Below are 11,449 nucleotides of genomic sequence, written 5' to 3' on the forward strand. Positions count from 1 at the left end.
CCAAAGGGCAACAGCCTCAGGGTGAGGATGAATTGAAAATGGAACAGCTTAAAAGGAATTTACAGACTGGATCAAATTGCCTGTCTCGGACATGATCTTGGTTTAAGACTGTCTCTGACTATGGTGTCACCAGATGCTTGGCAAAAGCAAATATGAATCCTTTTGGAGGAAAGCCTTATAATTGTAGGGCCCACATTTTTCCTACACATATGTTTTCATAGACAATGTCAAATACAGAATTAAAGATAACCAGGTACACAAAGAAACTAGAATCTTTTAGTGAGAACCAGCAGAAACACAAACATTGGAAATAGACCTGCAGAAACAACTGCTTTTGGAATTATTTGATGCAAACTACAAAATAATATTTTCTTGGGCCGGACACAGTGGCTTATGTCTATAATCCCAGCACTTTGGGAGGCCAAGGCAGGTGGATCGCTTGAGCTCAGGAGTTCAAGACCAGCCTGGGCAACATGGCAAAACCCTGTCTCTACAAAATATCAAAAATTAGCCAGGCATGGTGGCACAGGCCTGAAGTCCCAGCTCTTTAAGAGGCTGAGGTGGGAGGATCTCTTGAGCCCAGTAGGTTGATGCTGCAGTAAGTCACAATCATACCACTGCACTTCAGCCTGGGTGACAGAGCAAGACCCTGGCTTAAAACATGTATATTTTCTTGCTTACCTATTAGAGATTTTAGGAAAAAAAGTAAAATAAAATCATATTTTCTTTGCCTGAAGAAATAAAAAAGATAACTTGGACAATTTTGGCAGGTACCTAAAAACTATACAAAGTGATAGAGCAGATTTAAAAAAAGAAGTAAATAGACTTCTATGATTGAGAAATATAGTAACTAAATTAAGAACTCAGTTAATGGCAGATTAGACATTGCTGAATGGAGAATAAATTGAAAGGAAGGTAGGTCACAAGAAATTATCTAGAATAAAGCATTGAGAAACAAAAAATGTACTCTACAGAAGACAGAGTAAGAGAGACAGAGAATACAGTAAGAGGACCGAACTAAGTTTAACAAGAGATAAAGCTAGGGCAGAGATAGTATTTGAAGAAATAAGGGCTGAATATTTTTAGTACCTATGAAAGCAACCAGGTCACAGATATAAGATGCCATATAACTCTGTAGTGGGATAAATAAAAGAAACCCTTTTATTTATCTAGTCAAAGAAATCTACACCTAGTAGAAGAAATCCACGCATTATAGTAAAACTACAAATTGTTATAGAACCAAACTGGGATCCACTTGCCTGGTGCAGTAAAAACAGATATCCACACTGAGGTTGCAGTAGTAGAAAAGAAGGCATTTATTTGCAGAGCACCAAGCAAGGAGTTCCAAGCAGCTAATGATCAAATTCTGACCTCCTCCATGGCTGGCAGGTAAGGGTTTTTAAAGGCAGGGGTAAATTTCAGGAAAGCAGAAGCTACAGGCAAAACTGTAAATCAATACATGAAGATTACACGTTTAGTTTTGGCCTAAAAGGGTGGGATATCTTGAAGGGGGGTGGCGTGTAGGGTGGGGATGGCTTACAGGTAATAGGTAGATTGGAGGATTTTCTGATTTGTAGTTGGTTAAGGAAGAGAGGCTTTGTCTTAAAATTTGGGATCAGCAGAGGAAAATGTTAACTGGTTTGGGGCTGTAACTCCCTCCAGGCCCCTCTGGAATAAATTTAGAGCAAAACACTGTGATCGGAGCTTAATCTTCAATTCTCCTTATGTGAGGTCTACTTGCCAGCAGATCTGTTCAGTTAGGGATCCTCAGTGATGGGGTCCGGATTTCCGAAAGACCACTCAGGGACATATGTTAAGATGTCATCTTGGCCAGGAGCGGTGGCTCATGCCTGTAATCCCTGCACTTTGGGAGGCCGAGGCGGGCGGATCACAAGGTCAGGAGATCGAGACCATCCTGGCTAACACGGTGAAACCCCGTCTCTACTAAAACTACAAAAAATTAGCCGGGCATGGTGGCGGGCGCCTGTAGTCCCAGCTACTTCGGAGGCTGAGGCAGGAGAATGGCGTGAACCCGGGAGGCGGAGCTTGCAGTGAGCCGAGATCACGCCACTGCACTCCAGCCGGGCAACAGAGCGAGGCTCCGTCTCAAAAAAATGTCATCTTTGGTTTCTATAGGGAAACCAAACATCTTCGGACTCCAACTTCCTTGGCTATTGTTTTAGGCTACTATTACCTTCTTGCTTAACAAGTTACTTATTTACTTTTCGGAGATAGCTAGGTACCTGGAATTTCCTTTGAAGAAATTCAATGTTTTCCTTTATTTCCATGCTTGGGGGTCTCCCAGGCCCCTAAGAAGGAGTCCCTGCTCCGTCTCAAAAACACTAAAGGCAAAGAGAAAATGGTAAGTGTGGCTGTGATGGTTTCTAAACATTGGAGACTCTCTCGAATGTGAGGCCAACTCACTTCTAAAGAATGGAATGTAGGCCAGGCACGGTGGCTCACGCCTGTAATCCCAGCACTTTGAGAGCCGAGGCGGGCGGATTACGAGGTCAGCAGATCGAGACCATCCTGGCTAACAGGGCGAAACCTCGTCTCTACTAAAAATACAAAAAATTAGCCAGGAGTGGTGACGGGCGCCTGTAGTCCCAGCTACTCGGGAGGCTGAGGCAGGAGAATGGCGTGAACCTGGGAGGCGGAGCTTGCAGTGAGCCGAGATCACGCCACTGCACTCCAGCCTGGGCGACACAGCGAGACTCCATCTCAAAAAAAAAAAAAAAAAATGGAATGTGGTGGAAGTGATGGTGTATGATTTCCAAAGCTAAGCCATGAAAGACATTGCCATTTCTGCCCTGCACACTCTTTGATTGCTTGCTCTCAAGAAAACCATCTGAGTAACCAGGATTAACCTAACAGCCATGTGAGTGAGCCATCTTGGAAGCATATCCCATTCCTTCAGGCAGCGTTCAGATGATTTCAACCTCAGCCAACGTCCTCGACTGCAATTCGTCTTGACTACATCCTTCGCCCAGAATCCGTCATCTAAGTAGCTTCTGAATTTTTGATCCCTGAAAACATTGTAGTAAAAGAAATCCACACATTATAGTAAAACTACAAATTGTTTTAGTGAGATTAAAAAATGTTTGTTTTATTAAGCCACTAAGTTTTGGGGTTATTTGTTATGCAGCAATCCATAACGAATACAATGCATGGCACCACAATTAATAACTAACTCAGGTGACATTGTGGCAGTATTAAGTGGTATTAGTGTCATCAGTATTAATGAAATCCAGAAGACAGTGGGATGAAATCTTCAAAGTGTTGTGAGGAAATAACCAACAACCCAGAATTCAATGCACAGTTAAAAAAAAAAAAAATCCTTCAAGAATGAAGATGGCTCGGCACATTGGCTCACACCTATAATCCCAATGTTTTGGAGGCTGAGGAGGGTGGATCGCTTGAGCCCAGGAGTTCGAGACTAGCCCTGGCAACATAGTGAGACTCCCATCTCTACAAAAAATTAAAAAATTAGCTGGACATGGTGGCACATGCCTGTAGTCCCAGCTGCTTGGAAGGCTGAGGTGAGAGGATCACTTGAGCTTGGAAAGTTGAGGTTGCAGTGAGCATGATTTTGCCATTGCACTCTAGCCTAAGCAACAGAGTGGGACGCTGTCTCAAAAAAAAAAAAAAAAAAAAAAGAATAAAGATGAAATGAAAACATTTTCAGACAAACAAAAACAGAGGGTTTATTTACCACCAGCAGACTACATTAAAGGAAATTCTCAAGTTTTAACTTTAGGAAAAAAGAAAATGATTCCAGGCCGGGCACAGTGGCTCATGCCTGTAATCCCAACACTGGGAGGCCGAGGCAGGAGGCTTACTTGAGGCCAGGAGTTCGAGACCAGCCTGGCCAACATGGTGAAATCTTTCTCTACTTAAAGTACAAAAATTAGCCAGGTCTGGTGGTGAATGCCTATAATCCCAGCTACTCCAGAGGCTGAGGCATGAGAATTGCTTGAACCCACGAGGCAAAGGTTGCAGTGAGTCAAGATCACACCACTGCACTCCAGCTTGGACAACAGAGTGAGACTGCCTCAAAAAAAGAAAGAAAGAGAGAAAGAAAGGAAAAAAGGAAGGAAGGAAGGAAATGATACCAGATGCAAAGATGCAAAGAGGGCTGGGCATAGTGGCTCATGCCTGTAATCCTAGCACTTTGGGAGGCTGAGGCAGGAGGATCACTTGAAGCCAGGAGTTCGAGACCAACCTGAGCTACAAAATGAGACCCTACCTCTACCAAAGAAAAAGTAATTGAAAAACAAAAATTTTTTAAATGCAAAGAGGAAAAAAGAACAAAGTAAAAAACATATGACTAAATCTAAATGAACATAAATAATAGACTAAAAATCTCAATAATCCATGAGGTTTAAAAAATAGATATAGCATATTGAGTATATGTGTGTGTGTGTGTGTGTGTGTGTATTATTATTATTTTTTTTTTTTGAGAAAGAGTCTCTCTCTGTTGCCCAGGCTGGAGTGCAGTGGTGCCATCTCGGCTCACTGCAACCTCCACCTCCTGTGTTCAAGCGATTCTCATGCCTCAGCCTCCTGAGTAGCTGGGATTACAGGTGCGTGACAGTATGCCCAGCTAATTTTTGTGTTTTTAGTAGAGAAGAGTTTTGTCATGTTGGCCAGGCTGGTCTCAGACTCCTGGCCTCAAGTGATCTGCCTGCCTTGGGCTCCCAAAGTGCTGGGATTACAGGCGTAAGCCACCATGCCCAGCCATTTTTTGGCTGGAATTTTTATATGTATTTTTAGCTGGAAGGGCATATTACTGAATGTGAAGACCAAATATAAAATTATAGTAACTAAGACAATGAGGTAGCTATTGGTATAAGAATAGATCAACTGAGCAATGAAGGGAATAGAGTCCAGATGCAGACATACAAATAGACCACCACCTTACATATGACAGGGGTGGGGAAAGGAAGGTATTTTTAATAAATTGGTGCTGGGTCAATTGGATATTCATATTAACTCCTGGTTTACAACATATACAAAAATATTCCAAATGGACTGCAGATCTAAATATAAAATAATAAAACTTTTTAGAAGAAAATCAGAGAATGTTTTTACAACCTTAATATAGGCATAGATTTATTACATGCTATAGAAAGTACTAAACATAAAGAAAAAATGATATATTAACATAGATTAAAATTAAGGACTAGATTTTTCAGATACTGCTAGTGAGACAATACATTGGTACAACTATTTTGGAAAAGTATTTAGCAGTATCTACTGAAGCTGAATAATATGACCCAGCAATCCTGCCCCTGGGTATATACTCAACAGAAATGCATAAATATGTTCCCTAAAAGACATATACTAGAATGTTCATAGCAGCCTGTCAACAGTAGAATGGGTAAATAAATATCTGTATATTCACATAATGAAGTATACACAGCAATGAAAACAAACAACTATGCACAATATTGATGAAGCTCACAAACATAGTTTTGAGCAGAAGAAGCCTGACACAGAAGAATACACACAGTGTGATTCCATTATTTAAAAGTACAAAAGCAGGTGAAATTAATCTGTGGTGTTAGAAGTAACCCTTTTTAGGCTAGTGACTGGAAGTTGGGGGGCTCCGGTGGCTTCTGGAATGCTATAATTTCTGTTCTTAATCCACGAGGTGGTTATACAGGTATGTTTAATTTTGAAGATTCATCAAGATAGTTATCTCTCTCTATATATATATGTAATTTTCTGTATTAATATTGTAATTTAATAAAGTTTTAAAAAAATGTATGTTGTATCTTTCAGAACTAAAAGAACAGAAGCAGAGCACGCAACTTCAGATTAGCAAAGAGGGGGAAAAGCATAATAAAATATAATCAATCCAAAAGTGAATATCTATAAGAAGTGGGGGGCTGTTTTACAGAGGGTAATCAAGGAACATCCCTCTGATAAGATGCAATTTGAATAGAGACCTAAAAGAAGTCAGGAAGTGGACCCTATTGATACCTGGAGAAAGCAAGCATCTTTGCAGAAGAAAAAGGCCCCGAGGTGAAAGCGTGTGTGGGCACATGCATGGACTGGCAAGGAATCCAGGATGGCTTGAGGCAAACCATGGTATGAACTTGGATCTATTCTGAGAGAAATGGGAAGCCTTTGAAGACTTTAGAACTGAGAAAGAGCAGAATCTGATTTCTGTTTTAATACAGTCATTCGGCTGCTATCTGGAGGATAATAAACTGTGGGGACACAAGTGTTCAGGAAGCCAGGTGAGAGAATGGTGAACTGGACTGAATGGTAGCAGTGGAGATGATAAGAAAATACATATTTTGAAGATTCAACTCACAGAATTTTCTGATGGGTTGAATGAAGAGTGTTAAAGAAAGAGGAGTCAAGGATGATTCTGAGAATTTCAGCTTGGGCAACTGAGTGTTCCCATTTACTGAGGCAAGAAATACAGGGGATACAGCAGGTTCAGAAATGGACCTATTAAATTTGAGATGCCTAATACATATCCAAGAATGAAGTATGCACTAGGAGTCCCAAGTGCAGATAGAATTTGGGGCTGGAAATATAAATTTGAGTCTTCGCAACATACATATATGGAGTTGAGGGTGTTTGCAAAATCATGACCAAAAACTGAGTAGGGAAAGGAGCATGTGATCAGGAAAGGTCTGTGAAAAGATGATATGGCATTAGCACAAGTGAGTTTGAAGAAATTTTCAAAACTGGGTACTAAAATGTGTCTGCTGGAAAGAAATACTCCAACTTTTTTATTGTGGTGAAAACCAAGTAACATAAAATTTATCATCTTAATCATTTTTTTTTCTTTTTGAGATGGAGTCTCACTCTTGTCGCCCAGGCTGGAGTGCAGTGGCACAATCTCGGTTCATTGAAAACTCCGCCTCCCAGATTCAAGCGATTCTCCTGCCTCAGCCTCCTGAGTAGCTGGGATCACAGGTGCCCACCACCACGCCCAGCTAATTTATTTTTGTTCTTTTAGTAGAGACGGGGTTTCATCATGTTGGGCAGGCTGGTCTTGAACTCCTGACCTCAGGTGATCCGCCCCTCCTTCGGCCTCCCAAAGTGCTGGGATTACAGGCATGAGCTACCGCGTCTGGCCCATGTTAATCGTTTTTAAGTGTACAGTTTAGTAGTGTTCAGTATATTCACATTATTGTGAAACAGATCTCTAGAATTTCATCTTGCAAATATGAAGCTCTATACCCATTAAACAATTCTTCTTTTTCCTTTTCCCTCGGCCACCATTCTACTTTCTGTCTCTACTAGTGTGACTACCCTAGATACCTCATATAAGTAGAATCATACAGTATTTGTCTTTTTGCCTCAAAGTTTTAACATTGCTAATATCTAGGTTCTGTCATGTTTGTTTTCTTTACCTATCTCTGCTTTCATAAATGAGCATTTACTTTTTTATAACAAGTAAAAAACACAAAATACAATATTAGTAGCTTTTATTTTTGAGTCGTATACGCCTGGTATAATAAACCTGTTGTGTAGTGCCTATTACAAATGCCTCTTTACAAATGGAAAAATAAGACTAAGAAAAGTTAAGTAATTTGACTAAGATCACAAAGGTAGGGTGTGATCAAGCTGGAATTTGAATATGGTTTTTAATGATTCTTGAGCTCAAGCTCTTTACCACTCTGCTATGAATGCCTAAGATCTGAGAACAATTTAATATTGAGTGAAAAATAATTCCATCCCACTTTGTAGGGATGATGTAGTTCTGAATAAGGTCATATATGTAGATGTATATAGAGTGTGTTGACATACACAGTCAATTAAGAAGGGATGACATAAAATGCAAGGTCTTTGGATAATTGATTAGAAATCTGGAAAGCAGAAATGTTTAAGCTGGGTGAGGTGGCTCACGCCTGTAATCCCAGCACTTAGAGAGGCCAAGGTGGGCAGATCATCTGAGGTCAGGAGTTCAAGACCAGCCTGGCCAACATAGTGAAAGCCCATCTCTACTAAAAATACAAAAATTATCCAGGTGTAGTAGTGGGTGCCTGTAATCCCAGCTACTTGGGAGGCTGAGGCAGGAGAATTGCTTGAACCCGAGAGGCAGAAGTTGCGGTGGGCCGAGATCATGCCAATGCACTCCAGCCCCGGTGACAAGAGTGAAACCCCGCCTCAAGAAAAGAAAAGAAATGTTTAGATCTTCAATTACATTGGATGTAAAAACACTAACTTAAAATATAGGAAATAACCTTATCAGTTATGCTAACATCCAGAAAAGTCAGAAAAATATTCTGAGATAATAAAACACAAAAATACTCTAGAATTTGAAGGATGAAAAAAAATTCTGTATGAAGTGATAAGTAAAATATTTTTAAATGTAAAAATGGAATGACACACACAAATAAAACTCGAAGGAAATTAAAATAAGTGTCTATCTTAGGAATGTTTTTACATGAATCCCAGATCCTAGGTATTAATTATCTCACTTCCTGAGTCTAAAAATGGAGTCTATTTTCTGCCCTCCTCGTTGGAAGCACTTGTTCTCTAGATCCTTTGACTGCCTCTTTTTGTTGTTTACTCCCTTGTCTTGATAGAGCACATCCTCCTCCAGCTTCCCAAGAAAGGGTGCAGAGAAGGTAAATTTTGACACCTGGCATATCAAATGTTTTTATTTTGCCCTCACATTTGATTGACAGTTGGCTGGGCATAGACCCCTAGGCTGAAAGTCATTTTTCTCAAGAAATCTTTTTTTTTTTTTAGACACAGGGTTTCACTCTGTTGCCCAGGCTAGAGTGCAGTGGTGTGACCATGGTTCACTGCAGCCTCAGATGCCTGGGATCAAGCCATCCTCCTGCCTCAGCTTCCAGAGCAGCTAGGAGGACAGGCACATGCAACCACACCCAGCCAATTTTTCTATTTTTTGTAGAGACAGGGTCTCAATGTGTTTTCCCAGGCTGGTCTCAAACTCCTGGCCTCAAGTGATCTTCCTGCCTCAGCTCCCAGTGTTGGGATTACAGGCGTGAGTTGCCGTGCCCTGCCCATTTTCTCAACATTTTGAAGACATTGCTCGATTATTGCTGTGAGAAGTCTAAAGTTTTTTCTGCTTCCCGTAAAGGCAAATGACCTATCGTCTTGCCCCAGAAGGCTTTAGGGTGTTTTCTTTTGCTCTGCATATTTAATACTTCATCATTATGTTCCTTGATGTGGGTTCTTTTGAGAAGCAGATTGCCTGGATTCAATTCCCAGATCGGCCATTTACTACCTGGGTGTCCTTACTTGCTTAACTTCTATATGTCTCTATCTCCTCATTTGTGAAATGGGAATAATATTAGCATTCACTTCAGAAGATATTGAGAATTAAATTAGTTGAAATGTATAAAGCACTTAGAACAGTGCCTAGCACATTGTAAATTAATGATAAATGGTAGCTACTGGTAATGACTGTGCTGGGCAGACAGAGGACCCTTTTAATCTGAATATTTGTGTCCTTTGATTCTGAAAAACTGTCTTGTGTACATGTATGAATTTCCTACCATTCATTTTCTCTTCTCTTTATGGAGACTGGAAGCTTGGTCTTTACGTGCAGGGTGTTTAGGCCATTGATATGGTTTGGCTCTGTGTCCCCACCCGAATCTCATCTCAATTTGTAATCCCCATGTGTCAAGGGAGAAAGGTGATTGGATCACAGGGGTAATTTCCCCCATGGTGTTCTTGTGATAGTAAGTTCTCATGAGATCTGATGGTTTTATGTGTTTGGAAGTTCCTCCTTCACTTTTCTCTCTCCTGCCACTTCGTGAAGGATTTGCTTCTCCTTCTCCTGTGATTGTAAGTTTCCTGAGACCTCTCCAGCCATGTGGGACTGTGAGTCAATTAAACCTCTTTCCTTTATAAATTACCCAGTCTTTGGTATTTCTTTATAGCATGTGAAAGTGGACTAATACAGTAAATTGACCTCTATGTTTCACTGAAGTATCCACAAATGTCAGTACTTTTTCTTTGGAGCCATCCAGTTTCTTTTTCTTCTTTCTTTCTTTTCTCTTTCTCTTTTTCTCGTTCTTTCCTTCTTTCTTTCTCTTTCTTCTTTCTATCTTTTTCTTTCTTTCTTTCTTTTTTGAGATGGAGTCTCACTCTGTCACCTAGGTTGGAGTGCAGTAGAGCAATCTTGGTTCACTGCAACCTCTGCCTTCCAGGCTCAAGCAATCCTCCCACCTCGGCCTCCTGAGTAGCTGGGACCACAGGTGCATGCGCTGGCATGCCTGGTTAAATTTTCGTATTTTTGGTAGAGATGGGGTTTTACCATGTTGCTCATGCTGGTCTTGAACTTCTGAGCCCAGGAGATCTACCAGCTTTGGCCTCCCAAAGTGCTAGGATTACAGGCATGAGCCACCACGCCCAGCCTGCCAACCAGGTTCCCCAGAGGATTCCTCCAATCTCCTGCTGGGGTTGGATGGAAGATGGTTGAAGGGATGAAAACCTGGTTTTCACTAGAAAAGGGTGCTGAGGGCCCCACAGTTCAATATGCAGCCTTACATTAGTCCCCATTTCAGCCATATTTTTACCCCAGTCTCTACTGCCTGGTGTCCCTGATTCTAGAACAACTCTGGAATCAAGGACACCAAAGTCAATCCACAAATCACTAACATGACATGAAATTTTTTCTGGCACATAGTGAAGTGAGAAAAGTAAGGACAAATTTGGGAGTTTGTCATAAAGCTGATGTAATATACAGGGCTGCTCCTGGCCGGACATGGTGGCTCATGTCTGTAATCCCAGCACATTGGGAGACCGGTCCTTCACCAGAGAATAAACCTCTAGTCTCCTTTGGGATGAGGGAAGGGTAATGGGATGAAGAAAGGCATGAGGGAAGAATGTGTGCGTAACAGCCAGCTGTATGGGTAGGTGAGGGGGTCTAAGGATCCGACAATAGAATTTCAATGAATCCCCATTTTCAGCCCTCTTTCTTCCATAATGCCCACTGTCTCCGAGGCCTCTGTCTTCCCAGGAACACCCTTGTGCCAGTATACTTTTCTGCAGGCTAAGTCAGTATACTTTTCTGCAGCTAAGTCAGTCACCACTCTTCTATTTTCTCACCACCAAAAACTTGACGTCTCATGTCTGCTTCTATATTCTCCTCTATTGTCTTTTATACGCTCCATTTTGCTTATGCACTCAGGTTCACCAAATAAAGATAAACTCATGTTGTTAATCAGCCATATTTAAATGCATTTTAAACAAATTAGGCTGGGCACAGTGGCTCATGATTTGTAATTCCAGCACTTTTGGAGGCTGAGGCAGGTGATTGCCTGAGCTCAGGAGTTTGAGACCAGCCTGGGAAACATGGCAAAACCCCGTCCTACAAAAAATACAAAAATTAGCCAGATGTGGTGGTATGTGCCTGTAGTCTCAGCTACTCAGGGGGTTGAGGTGGGAGGATCACTTGAGCCCAGAAAGTTGAGGCCGCAGTGAGCCATGATCATGACGCTGCACT

Source organism: Pongo pygmaeus, chromosome 1 (genome assembly GCF_028885625.2).
Source record: "Pongo pygmaeus isolate AG05252 chromosome 1, NHGRI_mPonPyg2-v2.0_pri, whole genome shotgun sequence".
In the NCBI taxonomy this organism is placed as follows: Eukaryota; Metazoa; Chordata; class Mammalia; order Primates; family Hominidae; genus Pongo; species Pongo pygmaeus.